A 16,468-nucleotide genomic window follows, 5' to 3' on the forward strand; every position below is an offset into this window, starting at 1 on the left:
TGCCCTCAGTGTAAGAGTGGTTATAAATATAGGAAAAAATAAATAAGTTTAGCCTTAATTCTTTCTCTTCCCTCTCCCTCTTTCTCTCTCTCCCTCTCTCTGACATTTTTCTTTCCCAATCATTTCTTCCTTTCATTGCATGTTTTTTACTCTAAGTTTCTTTTGTTGTGTTTTTTAACATATTTTATCATTTCTATTGTTAAACATTAATTTTTATTCTTAGATAGCTTTCCTAACATTTATCCAAAACAAACTGATTTAAAAATATTGTAGATTTTAAACCAAAGTTGTTCTTAGAGTGCCTAATTGATTTATGTTTGAGTGTTGTAAGGTGAAAGCATACAGTGATTGCTCAACCCATGATGTTATGTTTCCCTGTTGACTGATACCAACTAATCATATACACTGCCTAAGCACTTCCTTATGTATTTGCTGACTGTTTTGCATGGGCTTCTCCAACTCAACCCAACCTCCTAGAATTTATAGACTCAGTAAGCCCTTTTAGTGAGAACTGAGAAACATCAAAGAGACAGAGGGAGCAAGATGGTGTCACAAATCCAGGTTATCATGTCTCTGCTGCTCTGGGTGTCTGGTGAGAAATTCAAAAGTATTAAAATCTTTTTAGAGTCACTTCTTTGCATATAAGATATTTAAAATGTGTGCTATGACAGAATATTCTTACAAAATAATACTCTCACATATAATATTAAAATAATATTAAATCACAAATTATGACTGGTTTTTTATATTATTCATCATCATTTTTATTGCTGATTGCAGGTGCCTGTGCAGATATTGTGATGACTCAGTCTCCAACCTCTCTGGCTGTGTCAGCAGAAGAGAAGGTCACCATCAGCTGCAAGTCCAGTCAGAGTCTTTTATACAGTGGCAATAACTACTTGGCTTGGTACCAACAGAAACCAGGACAGGCTCCTAAACTACTGATCTACTATGCATCCACTCGAGAAACTGGGGTCCCTGATCGTTTCACAGGCAGTGGATCTGGGACAGATTTCACTCTCACAATCAGCAGTGTTCAGGCTGAAGACGTGGCCGATTACTACTGTCAGCAGGGTCGCAGTAACCCTCCCACAGTGCTTCAGCCTCCATCAAAAACCTCTCTGAGATTCTCAACAGCTGGCTGCACTACACAGCCCTGGACCTGCACACTTTCCCCTGAGGCCCGAGGCTGTTGTGTTCAAACAGTAATGCAAAAGTTTGAAGAGCCCAGCAAAACATGAATGGCTCAATGTACTTATGTCATTAGGTATGAAAACACATTTAAATGAAAATGTTGCAAAGAACTCAATACTATCTTTCTATTCCACAAACTCTGCTGCTTGAATAGGAGGGGTTTATCTTTTATATTTCTGGACTTTCAGAGACAAACACAAGATATTATGGGCAGAAACAATAATGATGTCAAAGGTTTCAAAGCATAGAAAAATGTTTTTGTTTTTTTTCTGGATTCTGTGGTAATATATTATTATTTTACCAATCTCCATTTCTTTTTTTTCTTTCCCTTTCCATAGATTATTTTATTTTTATTACATTTTAGTTAATTAAGTAGTCTTTTCTGTGTCTGTGCAAATCTGCATTTGTTTGTCTGTGTATATGTGTGGGCCTGTCTCTAGGTACATATTTGACACAGCATAGTTGTGGAGGTCTGAGAACACTTGGCCATGATTGTGTCTTTGTCCTTTGTGTTTTGCGATCAAAGTCAAGTTTGACATCAGGTTTGGAAGCAAGTGTCTTTGCCATCTAATACATCTTGCTGCCCCTTAAAATCTTTATTTAAAATTAGTTCATTGTACTCAGTTAAATTTTGTCTTTTAACTTATTTATTTAAATATTTTTTCATATTTTACATATCTATCCCAGTTCCGAATCCCTCTCTTCCTCCTGCTACACCCACAATCCTCCTATTCTACTTAACATCCATTCCTCAGAGAAGGTAAGGCTTTCCATTGGGAGTCAACATAGCCTGACACAGCACTTTGAGGCATAACCAAGGCCTTCTCCCTATATTTAGGTTGAACGAGACATACCTTAAAAAAGAATGGGCTCCAAAAAAACATTTCAAGCACTAGGGAAAAATCCTCATTCCACAGCCAGTGTCCCCACAATCTGCCCAAGACATACAAAGTTCATCAACATTAGTAGGACCTAGTTTGTTTTTATGCATGTTTCCCTACCTTCAGTCCAGAAACAATGAGCTCCCACTAGCTCAGGTTAGCTCTTTTTGTGGGTATGCATTTTATGGCTATGACTCCTTTACTAAAATTATTTTTTGTCTCTCTTTGACTGGTCTCTGGAAACTCAGCCTAGAACTTAGCTGTGAATACTGCTAAGAAGTAGTGCTCCTATCTGTTGCTGGATAAAGGTTCTGTGATGACAAAAGTCATTAGTCTGATTGCAGAGGAAGACCAGTTCAGGCAGCCTCTCCAATCTTGTTTAGGGTTTTAGCTTGGGTCATCCTTACAGATTCCTGGGAATTTCCCTGGTTCAAAATTTCATGCTACCCAATAATGGTTCCCACAATCAAAATATGTCTTTCTTTGCACTCCCTCTTTGTCCTTTTTTCATCTTAAGCAACCCATCTCCTTATGTTCTCCTTATATCTTCCATTCTTAATTCCCCACCCCCAGACTTCCCTTTAACCCTGCCCCATGCTCCCAGTTTTCATAGTAGATTTTGTTTATTTCATCTTCCCAGAAGATACATATATATCTCTCTTTGGGTTATTTTTTGTACCTAGCTTCTCTGTGGTCATAGACTTTAGGTTGGTTGTCCTTTGCATTGCATCTAATTTCCACTTATGAGTGAGTACATAGTATATTTGTCTCTCTGAGTCTGGGTTACCTCACTCGTGATGGTTTTTTTTTTCTAGTTCTATCCATTTTCAAGCAAATTACAAGATATCACTTTTTTAAATCACTTAGGAATACTCCACTATATAAATGTACATATTGTCTTTACAAAATCATGGACACCTAGGCTGTTATAAATAATATTGCTATAAATGCAGTTGAGTAAGTGTCCTTGTGATATGAATGTGCATTCTTTGGAATTTTAACTGAGAGTGGTATTTCTGGGACTTGAAGTAGATCAGTTTTCAATTTTATGAGAAATGGTCATACTGATTTCTAAAGTGACTTTACAAATTAGTACACCCACCTGCAATGGAAGAGGGTCCCTCTGACTCTGAATCCTCTCCAAGATAAGCGATCATTGGTGCTTTTGATCTTAATCATTCTGACTGGTGTAAGATGGTATCTCAGAGTTGTTTTCATTTGCATCTTACTGATGGCTAAGAATATCAAGCAATTCCTTAAATGTCTTTTGGTAATTTAAAATTCTTCAGCTGAGAATACTGTGCTTAATTGTGTATCCCATTTTCTAGTTCGATCATTTGGTATTTTCATGTCTAGTTTCATGAGATCTATATTTTGGAGATCAGTGTTCTGCCTGATGTGTGGCTGGTGAGGATCTTTTTCCATTCAATTGACTGTCATTTTGTCTTAATGACTGTGTCATTTGCATTACAGAAGATTCTCAGTTTCAGGATGTACTATTTCTTAATTGTTGCTCTCAGTAGCTGTACTATTAGTGTTATATTTAGTAAGTGGTCTCCTGTGCCCATGTGTTAACAGCTACTTTCCACTTTCTATTCTATGACTTTCAGTATAGTTGAATTTATGTTGAGATCTTTGATCCATTTTGACTTGAATTATGTGCATGTGAATTGATATAAAACTATTTGCATTCTTCTACATGTTGATGTCCCATTATGCCAGCATCATTTGTTGAGAATGCTTTCTTCTATTCATTGTATCATTTTAGCTTCCTTTTTCAATTTTCTTTTTTTGTTTATTATTTTATTATTATTAAAAATTTTCACCTCCTCCAAACCTCATTTCCCTCCCGCTCCCCCATACCCCCTTTCCCTGCTACTCCAATCCAAAGAGCAGTCAGAGTTCCCTGCACTGTGGAAAGTCCAACGATCTCCCCCCTCTCTCCTGGTCTAGGAAGGTGAGTATACAAACAGACTAGGCTTTCACAAAGCCAGTCCATGCAGTAGAATCAAAACCCAGTGCCAATGTCCTTGGCTTATCAGTCAGCCCCCCGTGTCAGCCACGTTCAGAGAGTCCGGTTTGATCACCTGCTCCATCAGTCCCAGTCCAGCTGGCCTTGGTGAGTTCCCATTAGATCAGCCCCACCATCACAGTGGGTAGGCACACCCCTCGCGGTCCTGACTTCCTTGCTCATATTCTCTCTCCTTCTGCTCCTCATATGGACCTTGGGAACTCAGTCCAGTGCTCCAATGTGGGTCTCTGTCCCTATCTCCATCCATCGCCAGATGAGGGTTCTATGGTGATATGCAAGATATTCACCAGGGTGGCTATAGGATACGGCCTGTTCAGGCACCCTCTCCTCAGCTCCTCAAGGAACAAGCTGGGAATATCTCCTTCAACGCCTGGGAACCCCTCTAGAGATCAGTCTCTTGCCAACCCTAAACTGGCTCCGTTAATTAAGATATATACTTCCCTGCTCTCATATCCACTCTTCCTCCATTCCAACCATCCCATTCCCCCAAGCTCTCCCCATCTCCCCTTACCCCAACCCCACCCTCAACCCCAGGCTCTCAATTTTTGCCTGGCAATCTTGTCTACTTCTAACATCAAGGAGGATAACTACATTATTTCCTTTGGGCTCACCTTCCTATTTAGCTTCCCTGGGATCACGAATTATAGGCTCAATGTCCTTTGTTTATGGCTAGATCCACTTATGAGTGAGTACATACCATTTTCATCTTTTTGGGTCTGAGTTACCTCACTCAGGATAATGTTTTCTATTTCCATCCATTTGCATGCAAAATTCAAGACGCCATTGTTTGTTATCGCTGAGTAGTATTCTAATGCGTATATGTGACACGCTTCCTGACCAGCAGGAAAGGACGATCACAAAATCAAGAATCCTTCTCAATCACAATTTATTAGAGCTCCTTGATTGAAAGGGGGAATGGGGAACAGGGATAACGAGAGAGAGCGAAAAATCCAAAGACAGCCGCTTTTCTAGGGTGAGAGGCTCGAATGCTGATTGGTTGATGCCATTCTACTAGGACCCAAGGCCATGGGACAGGTCAGGAGACCGAGACTCTTGAAATGCAAAGCAAGGCTCCGAGCACACTGGCCTAAGGCGGCAACATCAAAGGATATGTATACCTCCAGGCTGAAGGACTGCTGGCACTATCTGGCCAAGGCAACATCCAGGCGGCTCCCTACAGCTCCTCCTTTTATTGTCTTTAAGAGCAATAAGGCAAAACTATTTTCCAATCTGGTCCCCACCTCATGATGTGTGGACTGATTAAAGAAAAGAAAAGCAAGACACACCCTTCCCGTGCAATGGGACAACTACTTCCCTGGGAGTGCAAGGGCTGTGTCTGCACACCCTCCGCCTATGCATACCTTCCTCTGTGCCGTGGGACTATCTGGTCCCTAGAGGGTGCAAAGGCTGTGCATGGCTAATTGCCTATGAGCTCTTTTGAGGCTGAGAGCCAAACCTGGGGTGAGGATACACATTCCAAGGCTGCCAAGGCCTGTGCCACAAAGACCTTGTCCCTCCTCACTTGGGCTAGCAGGTAGCACACCAATCAAAGACATACAGCACTTCCACCTAGACACAGCATGCCAAGAATATCTCTGCTCCCACCCATCCCCAAGGAGGGAGAAAGGCAGAATAGAGTCAGTCAGAAAATTGTTAAGAGATAAGAGGTTGCACAGGGTGCTGCTCAAGGTGATAACGTGAAACAGTTGCTCTTGACACCGCCCAGAGGGTCATCACTGCTGTCTCCACACGAATCTTCCACAGCAGGACACTCAGCATCCACTGGATCATCTTTCTTCTTTATTTCTCTTGTCAGTCTCATTGGTACCCAGATTGGATCTTCACGATTCTGAGGGAAAATGCAAATTGCTCCCCTGGATCTGGTAATTACCTGATCCGGTCCACACCATTTATTAATCAATACATCCTTCCACATGACCAAATCTCGCTCTGTAGAGCTTTCAAACAGGGCATGCCTGTCTGCTGCTGTTTTTCCAGCAATATTTTGAATTAAAAAATTAAGTGTAAAGAGTGCAAGAGAAATCCTTTCTCTGGGGGAAGCTGCTATAGCTATTCCCCCTTTTTGCTTTCGCAAAATTTCCTTTAAATTTCTATTTGCTCTTTCTACGATACCCTGGCTTTGAGGATTGTATGGTAGGCCAGTGGTATGTTCAACTTGTAATTGCTTGCAAAAGGCTTTAAAGCCCTGTGAGGCATATGCTGGGCCATTGTCGGTTTTTAAACGACTTGGCTTTCCCCAAGCTGCCCAGGCCTCTAAGCAGTGCATTTTTACATGAGTTACCTTTTCCCCTGCCAGTGGGGTGGCATGAATTATTCCAGAGCATGTGTCCACTGACACATGAACATACTTTTGTCTGCCAAACTCCGAGATGTGAGTCACATCCATTTGCCAGAGTGAGTTTGGCTTTAACCCCCTGGGATTTACCCCAATATGTGGGGGATGTAACATGGTCACGCAGGAGGGACAGGCTTTTACTATCCTCCTGGCATTTTCCCTAGAGATCTTAAACTTTAAGCGAAGTGTATTCGCTGGAACATGATAGAGCTGATGGAAATCTCTAGCTAGCTGGAGTGAATCTGTAGCCACAAGGGCGAGTGCTCGAGTAGCACCATCAGCTTGAGCATTGGCCTCTGCCATAGGTCCTGGCAAGAGAGAATGGGCTCGAATATGAGCAACATAAAAGGGATTTTCTCTTTTTAAAATATGTTTTTGTATTTGTAAAAGAATATTAGATACTGTACTTGAGCTGCGAATTGAGGCTGCAACCTCAAGAGAGGCCACAGCATTGACCACATATTGTGAATCTGAAATTAAATTAAATGGCTCAAGAAATCTCTGAAACACCTCCAAAACCACCAAGCACTCAGTGACTTGGGGGGAATCAGGCCGAAATTGAAAGACCACAGGTTTAGCATTTCCTGCCACCAGAGCCCCTTTTCCGGTCTTTGAGCCATCTGTATAGATAGTTAAGGCTCCTTCTAATGGGTGGGGCGAGGTAATCCTGGGAAAATACACCAAATTTTTCTCCACAAAATTTATTAAGGGGTGCCTTGGCACATGATTGTCAATAACATTAGGGAATGCACAAAGCAGGATAGCCCAGCCATCTACTGTGGCTGTCAAAACTTCTACCTGTTCCCTTGTATAGGGAATTATCAACTTGTCAGGCATTCTCGCAAAGTGGACTAAGCAAAGCTTTATTCCCATTAATGCTTGGCCAGCCACCAAATCTGGATAATATTGAACAGATCTTGCTTCTATGGAATTTCCATGCATCCACCAGAGGGGTCCATCTTGCCGTAACACTCCAGTGGGATAATACTTTGTTTTGAGAATGCATAGCAAAATTGGTAAGGATGGATTCACTCGCTGTAATTGAGCTGTAGTAATAGCAGATTCTACCCTCTTAAGGGCCTGCATTGCAGCCGGGGTCATGGCTCTAGGTGAACAGATATCAGGATTGCCTTCTAAGATGGAAAACAAAGGCAAGAGCTCAGATCGAGGTATATTTAAATATCCTCTAATCCAATTTATATCTCCCAGCAACTGCTGGAAATCATTAAGAGTTTTAAGGTGATGGGTGCGAATAAGCACTTTCTGAGGCCTGATGCTTTCAGGGTTGATTATAGTCCCCAAAAATTTCACCATGGAAGATGTTTGTACTTTATTTGAGGCTATGTGGAGTCCTTGCTCCTCCAAAAGGGATGTAACCTTTTGGAAAACTTCCTTCAGGGTTTCCTGGTGGGGGGCAGATAATAATAAATCATCCATGTAGTGAACAATTTTTACCGTAGGAAATTGTCTCCTAACAGGACTCAATGCTGCATCTACATATAACTGACACATGAGGGCGCTATTGGCCATTCCCTGAGGCAAAGTTTTCCATTGAAACCGAGCATTGGGTTGCTCATTGTTAACAGATGGAAGAGTAAATGCAAACCTTTCCCGGTCCTGAGGGCACACGGGAATTGAAAAGAAACAGTCCTTGATGCCCAAGGAAATTACAGGCCAATTCTTTGGTATTGCTGAAAGCAATGGGAGGCCCTGCTGGGCTGGGCCCATGACCTGCATCTGAGCATTGACTGCCCTAAGGTCATGCAGTAACCTCCAACCTCCAGAAGCCTTTTTAATCACAAAAATAGGCGTATCCCAACGCGATACAGAATGTTCTAAATGTCCTAGTTCTAACTGTTCTTGTACTAATTGTCTTGCAGCTTCCAGCTTTTCCAAGGAAAGGGGCCACTGAGGGACCCATACCGGCTTATCTACTAGCCAAGGGATGGGCATTGTCTTTTGTGTGGAAGCTACAGCTTCAGTGGCCCCTATGAAAAACCCAAGCCTTTTCTATCTAACTTGGAGACAGTCTCAATAGGATTCTGTCTACCTTGGAGACATTTACCAAGTCCCTTATTGGGAACATAGCCCTGACGTGCCATCATTTGCTTACTGGTATCAGAATAATCATTTGTAAGTCTCAATCTCATTTGAGACTGCACATCCCTGCCCCATAGGTTGATGGGCAAATCAACCACAAAAGGCTGAAAAGTCCCTCTCTGATCTTCTGTTCTCCAGACTAACTCCTTAGCACTTATATGCGGTGTTTGTGCATACCCCAGCCCTTGAAGGGACTGGGAGGCCTGTTGTAAGGGCCAGCGTTTTGGCCATGCTTGGGATCTGATGATACTTTTATCTGCTCCAGTATCCACCAGGCCTGAAAAAAATCTTTCCTTCTATTTCCAAATTTAAGATTGGTCGCTGATCAAGCTCCAAGGATAAACAAGCCAAATCTACTCCCATGGGAGCAAGGCTTTTGTCCTTTAAGACAAGCCCCTCAGCTGGAAACTTATTACGCCCTGAAGGCAGAACTAAGAGTTGAGCTATTCTGTCTCCTGGGGCGATGGAAACTACCCCATATGGAGAATGGCAAAGAATTTTAATGCAGCCTTCATAAGCAGGGTCTATGACTCCAGGATGGACTATCAGGCCTTTCATAATTGAGGATGAATGTCCCAAGACTATGCCAACAGTATCTTTTTCTAATGGCCCAGACACGTCTGTTTCTATGACCTGAACTCCCATATCCTGAGTTAATAGCAGTTCGGAGGTGGCACAGAGGTCCAGCCCTCCGGAGCCTTTGGCTGTCCTTCTTGTTGGGACGATGGAGTCATCTCGGGGACTGCCATCGTGTTCTGAATTGCCCCAAATATTTTTGGGCCCTGGGTGCATGGGCCCCTCAATCCGTTTTTTGACAATGACTGAATAGGCATAGGAATAAGTTGTTCATTTATATCCCTAACTGATCTGCACTCATTAGCCCAATGTTTCCCTTTCTTGCATCTGGGACAAGTGTCTGGCTGCCTCTGCGATGTTGTAGCTGAGAGCCCTGAAGAATCTGAGGCATTATGACTATTGGGACATTGTTTTTTGAAATGCCCCAACTGTCCACATTTAAAGCATGCCTTTCCCTTATCTCCTCTGACACCTCTGGCAGCAGCAAGCACAGCAGCCGCCAGCCCTGCATTGGTTAGAGGCCCCCCAACTTCACAGCAGGCTTTGATCCAGGCTTCTAATCCCTTTCCCTTTACTGGACCTATTGCTCTTTGACATTCCTTGGTGCTCTGCTCAAATATTATTTGCTGGACAAAAGGCAATGAAATATCTAAATTCCCAAACATTCTTTCAGCTGCCTCTGTCATCCTAGCCACATAATCAGAGAATGGCTCTGCAGCACCTTGAATAATCTTGGTTAAGTTACCAGCTGTTTCACCTTTATTAGGGAGTGATTTCCATGCTCTATAATGAATCTCACTAACCTGCCTATAAACCTCCCAAGGATAATGATTCTGATTTCCAGCAAATGCCCCCTGTCCAAGAAGCATATCAGCCGTCCACTCTGGGTGGCCGCCTTGTATGTTAATGCGCTCTTGGGTCTGAGCCTTGTCCTGGACTATAGATTTAAAATCCAGGAACTGCCCTGCTGGAAGAGCTGCTCTTGCAATCTCCTGCCAGTCTGTAGGAGTCAGCGCTGTTGTAACAATCCTTCTCAATAATGCGATTGTATAACTGGCATTTTCTCCATAATTTCTCGCAGCTTCAACCAAGTCCTTCAGCTGTCTGTATGGGATTGGTTCATACCACCTATTATAACTCTGTGGCTCCTCAAAAACAGGAAAGGCAGCAGCCAGTTGCGACCAAGTTTGCCTTCCTATGAAGCTGTGACCTTCTGTAGCTACCTGCTGGTACATGGGTGGAGGGGCGGATGGGGGAAGGGCAGCAGGAACTGGCGCCTCGTCTCTTCTGCCCTTTGTAGTAAACACATCAACATCGCCCCGCCTCCGGCTACCTTGCTGCTCTTTCTCGGATTTAGCAGCTGCTTCCTCTATTTGTTCTTCCTCCTCTGATAAATCTAAATCTACAAATTCTTTCACTACTAAAGCTATGGGGCTTCTCTTCCCCTTTTCTCCTTTTTCTATTTCCGGATCCTTATCTTTTAATTTTTCCTTTTTCTTTCTAGGCCTACACTCTTGTTCCTCCTTCTGATCTGATTCTGAAAAGCTGTCCTGATGTTTCTGTAATGCCTTGCGACCCTGTTTTAATATCTCTATATTACGTTCTTCCTTCAAGCAGTCCCGCACCATCCTCCAAAAAGGAAGTGTGCCTCTCCCAATATTTCCTTCTGCTTGTTCCAAATCCCTGCCTAGCTTATTCCAAGATGGTAAAGTTAGATCACCTGAAGCTGCAAACCAAGGTGAGACATCAACAATGTCTTTTACGATGTTAGCGACAGTGCTAGAAGAGATCTTTAAATCATGCTGTCGCAAAAATGCCTGGATTGAGCGATAAATCTCCCTGGGGTTCGAGCTGGCTCCATAAGAATTGCCCATGATGCGCACTTACCCCCTGGGCTAAAGAAAAAAACCTCCTTTTTACTTACAAGGAAGTCCTTTTAGAAAAATGCCACTTGATCTACTGCGGACTTAGTTTTACTTTTGACTAGAGCTGCAGTTACAGCAGCAACAAAGGCACTCACCACCTGGTTAATCACAGCGCAACCCAAAGCAACAGAGAAGAAGGAATGCAAACATTACCACTCTGGACCAGCCTTAGCAATCAGCATACATCTGGAGGATTTCCTGACGTCAGTCACAGCTCTTTGCGTTGAGTTCTGAATTCTGCTCCCTCCTTGGCTTGTTCAAATCCGGCGTCCCGGTTTTCAGCACCAAAATGTGACGTGCTTCCTGACCAGCAGGAAAGGACGATCACAAAATCAAGAATCCTTCTCAATCACAATTTATTAGAGCTCCTTGATTGAAAGGGGGAATGGGGAACAGGGATGACGAGAGAGAGCGAAAAATCCAAAGACAGCCGCTTTTCTAGGGTGAGAGGCTCGAATGCTGATTGGTTGATGCCATTCTACTAGGACCCAAGGCCACAGGACAGGTCAGGAGACCAAGTCTCTTGAAATGCAAAGCAAGGCTCCGAGCACACCGGCCTAAGGCGGCAACATCAAAGGATATGTATACCTCCAGGCTGAAGGACTGCTGGCACTATCTGGCCAAGGCGACATCCAGGCGGCTCCCTACACGTATATATTCCAAACTTTTTTATCCATTCTTCCATTGAGGGGCATCTAGGTTGTTTCCAGGTTCTGGATACTAGAAATAATGCTGCTGTGAACATATTTGAACAAATGCTTTTGTAGCACAGAAAGGCATCTCTTGGGTATATTTCCAGGAGCGGTATTGCTGGATCCTGGTGTAGGATGATCCCGAATTTACTGAGAAACTGCCACACTGATTTCCAAAGTGGTTGCACAAGTTTCTATTCCCACCAGCAATGGATGAGTGTTTCCCATACTCCACGTCCTCTCCAGCAAAGGCTATCATTGGTGTTTTTGATTTTAGCAATTCTGAAAGGTGGAACATGGTATCTCAAGGTTGTTTTGATTTGCATTTCCCTGATCGCTAAGGAGGTTGAACATGACCTTAAGTGCCTTTTGGCCATTTGAACTTCTTCAGTTGAGATTTCTCTGTTCAGATCAGAGCCCCATTTTTAAATTAGGTTAATTAGCAGTTTAAAGTCTAGTTTCCTGAGTTATATATATGTGTGTATGTGTGTGTGTGTGTGTGTGTGTATATATATATATATATATATATATATATATATATATATATATATGAGATAAGACCTTTGTCTGTTGCAGAGTTGGTGAAGATCTTCTTACAATCAGTAGGTTGCCTTTTGTCTTAAGCATCTGCTTTACAGATGCTTCTCAGTTTCAGGAGGTCCCATTTATTCAATGTTGTCGTTATTGTCTGTGCTACTGGGGTTACACATAGGAAGTGGTCTCCTGTGCCCATGTGTTGTAGACTACTTCCCACTTTCTCTTCTATCAGGTTAAGTGTGTTCAGATTGATATTGAGGTCTTTAATCCATTTGGACTTGAGCTTTGTGTATGGTGATAGATATGAATCTATTTTCATTCTTCTACAGGTTGACATCCAGTTCTGCCAACACCATTTGTTGAAGATGCTTTCTTTCTTACATTGCATACTTTTAGCTCCTTTGTCGAAAATCAGGTGTTCATAGGTTTGTGGGTTAATATCTGGGTCTTCGATTCCATGGGTCAACTTCTCTGTTTTTATGACTTACCAAGCTGTTTTCACTACTGTAGCTCTGTAATAGAGTTTGAAGTCAGGGATGGTAAAGCCTCCAGAAGTTCCTTTATTGTATAAAATTGTTTTGGCTCTCCTAGATTTTTTGTTTTCCCATATAAAATTGATTATTGTTCTCTCAAGGTCTGTGAAGAATTTTGTTGGGATTAAAATGGGGATTGCATTGTATTTATAGATTGCCTTTGGTAGAATTGTCTTTTTAACTATGTTGATCCTCCCCATCCAAGAGCATGGGAGGTCTTTCCATTTTCTGGTGTCCTCTTCAATTTCTTTCTTCAAGGACTTAAAGTTCTTGTCAAACAGATCTTTCACTTCCTTAGTAAGTGTTACCCCAAGATACTTTATGCTATTTGTGACTATCGTAAAAGGTGAAGTTTCTCTGAATTCCCTCTCTGCTTCACTATCCTTTGTGTATAGGAGGGCTACTGATTTTTTTGAGTTGATATTGTAACCTGCCACTTCACTGAAGTTATTTATAAGCTGTAGGAGTTCTTTGGTAGAGGTTTGCTGGTCACTGATGTACGCTGTCATATCATCTGCAAATAATTAAAGTTTGACTTCTTCCTTTTCGATTCGAATCCACTTGATCTCCTTATGTTGTCTTATTGCTATTGCTGGAACTTCAAGAACTATGTTGAAGAGATATGGTGAGAGTGGACAGCCTTGTCTTGTTCCTGATTTTAGTGGAATGATTATGAGTTTCTCTCCATTTAATTTAATATTAGCTGTTGGCTTGCTATACGTTGCTTTAATTATATTTATGTATGATCCTTGTATCCCTAACCTCTACAAAACATTTATAATAAAGGGGTGTTGAATTTTGTCAAATGTTTTTCTACATCTAGTGAAATGATCATATATTTTTTCTTTCAGTTTATTTATTTGATGGATTACATTGATAGATTTTTATATGTTAAACCATCCCTGCATCTAAGGAATGAAGCCTACTTGGTCATAATGAATATTTTTTAATGTGTTCTTAGATTCTGTTTGCCAGAATTTTATTGAGAATTTTTGCATCAATGTTCATGAGTGAGATTTGTCTGTAATTCTCTTTCTTGGTTGATTCTTTGTGTGGTTTTGGAATCAGGGTAACTGTAGCTTCGTAAAAAGAATTTGGCAATGACTCTTCTGATTCTATTATGTGACACACATTAAGGAGTATAGGTATCAACTCTTCTTGGAAGTTCTGATAAAATTCTGCATTAAAACGATCAGGTCCTGGGTTTTGTTGTTGTTGTTGTTGTTGTTGTTAGGAGGTTTTTTTTTAAATAACAGTTTCTATTTCCTCACAACTTAAAGGTCTATTTAAATTGTTCACCTGGTCTTGATTTAAATTTGGTAAATGGTACTTATCTAAAAACAAGTTTATTTCTTTTATAGTTTCGAACTTTGTAGCATATAAGGTTTTGTAGTAAGACCTAATGATTCTCTGAATTTCCTCAGTGTCTGTTGTTATGTCCCCCTTTTCATTTTTGATCTTGTTAATTTGTATGTTTTCTCTCTGCCTTTTGATTAATTTGGTTAAAGGATTGTCAGTCTTGTTTACTTTCCCCATGGATCAGCTTTTTGTTTCATTGATTCTTTGGATTGTTTTCTGTGTTTCTATTTTGTTGATTTCAGCCCTCAGTTTGATTATTTCCAGACTTCTACTCCTCCTGGGTGAATCTGCTTCGTTTTTTTCTAGAGCTTTCAGGTGTGCTGTTAAGTCTCTAATGTGAGCTATCTCTGTTTTTTAAATATGGGCACTTAGAGCTTTGAACTTTCCTCTTAGCACTGCTTTAATAGTGTCCCATAGGTTTGAGTATGTTGTGTCTTTATTTTCACTGAATTCCAGGAAAATTTTAATTACATTCTTTATTTCTTCTCTGACCTAGGGGTGGTTCAGTAATTGACTTTTCAGCTTCCATGAGTTTGTAGGCTTTCTGGGGGTAGAATTATTGTTAAATTCTAACTTTATTCCATGCTGATCCGATAAAATACAGGAGGTTATTAATATTTTTTGTACCTGTGGAAGTTTGCGTTGTTACCGAGTATGTGGTCAATTTTGAGAAAGTTCCATGAGATGCTGAGAAGAAGATATACTCTTTTTTATTAGGGTAGAATGTTCTATAGATGTCTGTTAAGTCCATTTGATTCATTATCTCCATTAATTCTCTTATTTCTGTGTTAGGTGTCTGTCTGATTGACCTGTTCATTGATGAGAGAGAAGTGTTGAAGTCTTCTACTATTAGTGTGTGTGGTTTGATGCCTGCCTTGAGTTCTAATAATATTTCTTTTACATAAGTGGGTGCTTTTATATTAGGGGCATAGATATTCAGGATTGAGGCTTCATTCTGATGAATTATTCCTGTTATGAATATATAATGTCCATCTCCATCTCTTCTGATTGATTTTAGTTTGAACTCAATTTTGTTAGAAATTAGTATGGCCACACCCGCTTGTTTCTTAGGTCCATTTGCTTGAAAAACCTTTTCTCAACCCTTTACTCTGAATAGATGTCTGTCTTTGTGGGTGAGGTGTGTTTCTTGTAAACAACAGAATGTTGGATCCTGTTTTTGTGTCCAATCTCTTATCCTGTGCCTTTTTATGGGTGAATTGAGTCCATTGATAATTAAGTGATATTAATAACCAGTGGTTGTTAACTCTGGCCTTTTTTGGTATTAGAGTTTGTGTGTTTCCCTTCTTTGAGTTGTACTGGTGAAGGATCACTAGATGTCTGAGTTATTGTGGGCATTGTTGGATTCCTTGGGTTGTGATTTTTCTTCTATTACTTTCTGTGAGGCTGGATTTGTGGCTACGTATTGTTTAAATTTGTTTATATCCTGGAATATTTTGTTTTCTCCATTGATAGTGAATGAAAGTTTGGCTGGGTATAGTAGTCTTGGCTTGTATCCATGGTCTCTTATTTTCTGCAGTACATCTATTCAGGATCTTCTGACTTTCATGGTTTTCATAGAGAAGTCCGGTGTAAGTCTTATAGGTTTACCTTTATAAGTTACTTGACCTTTTTTCCTTTGCAGCTCTTAATATTTTTTCTTATTCTGAATGTTTTGTGTTTTGAGTATTATATGGCAAGGGGATTTTTTTTTGATCTAGTCTATTCGGTGTTCTCTATGCTTCTTGAACCTTCATAGGAATATCTTTCTTTAGTTTGGGAAAGTTTTCTTCTATAATTTGGTTGAATATATTTTCTGGGCCTTTGAGTTGTAATTCTTCTCCTTCTTCTACCCCTATTATTCTTAGGTTTGATCTATTTTATTGTGTCCCAGATTTCCTGATTGTTTTGTGATTAGAATTTGTTGGATTTGCTCTTTTCTTTGATCAGTGTGTTTATTTTCTCTATGATGTCTTCAGCATCTGAAATTCTTTCTTCTATCTCTTGTATTCTATTGGTTATGCTTGTCTCTGTAATCTCTGTTCATTTACCTAGATTATCCATATTCATCCAGCCCTCAGTTTGTGTTTTCTTCATTGCCTCCATTTCAGTTTTCAAGTCTTGAACTGTTTCCATTATCTGTTTGATTGCTTTTTCTTGGTTTCCTATGGTATCTTTTATGGATTTATTCATTTCTTCAAACTTTTTGTTATTCTTCTCATCCATTTCTTTAAGGGAGTCTTTTACCTCCTGTTTAAGGGACTCTGTCCCTTTCATAATGTCATT

The 16,468-nt window shown here is 40.8% G+C and overlaps 1 pseudogene across 1 annotated transcript; it reads left to right on the top strand.

The window, feature by feature from the left end:
* Nucleotides 1-476: 476 nt before the first annotated feature.
* On the top strand, nt 477-1,241 carry LOC148121761 (immunoglobulin kappa variable 4-1 pseudogene; annotated as a pseudogene). The gene is made up of 2 exons (XR_015738209.1): nt 477-592; nt 781-1,241. The product of XR_015738209.1 is annotated as an immunoglobulin kappa variable 4-1 pseudogene (transcript).
* Nucleotides 1,242-16,468: the final 15,227 nt, after the last annotated feature.

Source organism: Myodes glareolus, chromosome 6 (genome assembly GCF_982192425.1).
Source record: "Myodes glareolus chromosome 6, mMyoGla1.1, whole genome shotgun sequence".
Lineage (NCBI taxonomy): Eukaryota > Metazoa > Chordata > Mammalia > Rodentia > Cricetidae > Myodes > Myodes glareolus.